We start from the raw sequence: 2080 nt of genomic DNA, 5'->3' as shown, positions 1-2080 counted from the left end.
GAACTGCATTCCCAGCCCCCAAGACTATTTTGTCTGGCAACCTTAAACATATAGTGTCTGATAATAGAAAGTGCTAAGGGACAAATAAAGCAGAGAAAAGGGCTAGCTAGAAATGAAAAGGTACAATGTTAGTTAGGGTAGTCATGGATGCTCCTTCTGGAAAGTTACAATAGAGCAGAGACATGAATGAAATGAGGAAGGGAGCCAGGCAGGTATTGGCTGGCAGGGGTGGGTGGGGGTTGGGGGCACTTCTTTCTTAGTCCATTTTCTGTGACTATAACTGAATAGCTGAGACTGTGATTTATAAAGGAAAGAGATTTATTTAACTCATGGTTATGGAGGCTGGAAGTCCAAGATTAGGCAGTAGGCACTCACAAGTGTTGATGCATCTGGCAAGAGCCTTGTGTTGCATCCTCATCTTGCAAAAAGCTGAAAGGCAAGTGGTTATGCGCAGCAGAGAAAGCTGAGGAAGCCCTAACTAAACCCTCCTGTGAGGTCCCACCTCCCAACTTGCTTCATTGGAAATTAAGTTTCCAACACAAGAACTTTTGGGGGGACACATTCAAAGCCTAGTAGTATTCAGGAGAGCAGGGGCAGCTTTGTAGAGACCCTGAATTCCAATTCTGGTGTCCAGGAAGTGGGTTCTGTGCCCAGGAAGCATATAATAACTGAAATGCCTTGGTATGATTCTGAGTTGGGTCCACAGTTTCATTAGCCATTCATTTTTTATTCTAATTATATGAAGAGCTTTTTTAAGTCTAAGGGTTGGAGGTGGAAAAGGAAGAAGAACGGGAAGGAAACAGGTAGATGGGAACTTGCTGAGTGTGGCATGAGAATGGAGTTCAGTCTCGGTCCATGCTGGAGGCTGTGAAGGACCCCTCTGGGACACTGTGCTAGTACCTTGCTCCATGCTAGGGAACACATGGGGTCTGAAAGCAGGAAGGGACATTGGATGGAAGGGCTGCTTTAAATCCCAACCTAGTTTGATAGTGTGAGCAACTCTATCATCGTTATGAGAACATGATTGCTCCACAACAGGAGGATCTATTGTCATGATCATCCCAATTTCCCCCAAAGTGCTCTGGACAACAGATAAAGAATGGTTTTCCAGGGCTGGGACTGTAGCTCAGTGGTAAAGCGCTTGCCTGGCATGCGTGAGGCACTGGGTTCAATCTTCAGCACCACATAAAAATAAATAAATAAATAAAATAAAGATATTGTGTCTGTCTACAACTAAAAATATTAAAAAAAAAAAAAGAATGGTGTCCCAATGCTGTTGGGTTTCCAATGAATGTAGAGATCTACAGCTCTAAGGCAAAGGGAGGCCTTCCCTGTTTCATATTTGTCAAAGAGCTTTTCCTATTTGATTGTAAGGGCATATTTACATTTTAACTAGGATAGTAAAAAATTTTATTTTGTGATATTGTAGCAGAATCAATCAATCTCTCTCCCCCCACCCTCGGTCCCCTTCTCTCCATCCTTCTCCCCCCCACTTTCTCTCACTGGGAATGAACTTAGGGCTTTACCACTGAGCTATATATACCTCCAGCCCCAAGGAACACACCTTTTGACAGAAGGACCTTTGCTCTTTTAGAGCAAGAAGACCATGGGGGTTTTACATGCCTTTAATATGGCAGCTTTCCCCCCCATGTGTGGGTGCTAATGCCTGAACCTCTGGCAGGCTGAGCCCACACTATACCACTGAGATACAACCCCAGCTTGCACTTACTAGATAAACCTTGGTTGTCCAAAGACTGTTAAAAAGAGTGATTATTGGGCTGGGGATGTGGCTCTAGTGGTAGCGCGCTCGCCTGGCATGCGTGCGGCCTGGGTTTGATCCTCAGCACCACATACAAACAAAGATGTTGTGTCCGCCGAAAACTAAGAAAAAAATAAATATTAAAAAAAATTCTCTCTCTCTCTCTCTCTCTTTAAAAAAAAAAAAGAGTGATTAGTTATGAAGTCTCTGTAATAGATCAGATTTAGATAACTGCTTCAATAATAGATAACTGCTTCAACTGAGGTGTTGACTTGACAGGGCTAGGGCTGTAGGAAGAAGCGGTAGGCCCCTTTCTTGGAT

Source organism: Marmota flaviventris, chromosome 16, assembly GCF_047511675.1.
Source record: "Marmota flaviventris isolate mMarFla1 chromosome 16, mMarFla1.hap1, whole genome shotgun sequence".
Lineage (NCBI taxonomy): Eukaryota > Metazoa > Chordata > Mammalia > Rodentia > Sciuridae > Marmota > Marmota flaviventris.
Note: the sequence above shows the minus strand (reverse complement) of the source record.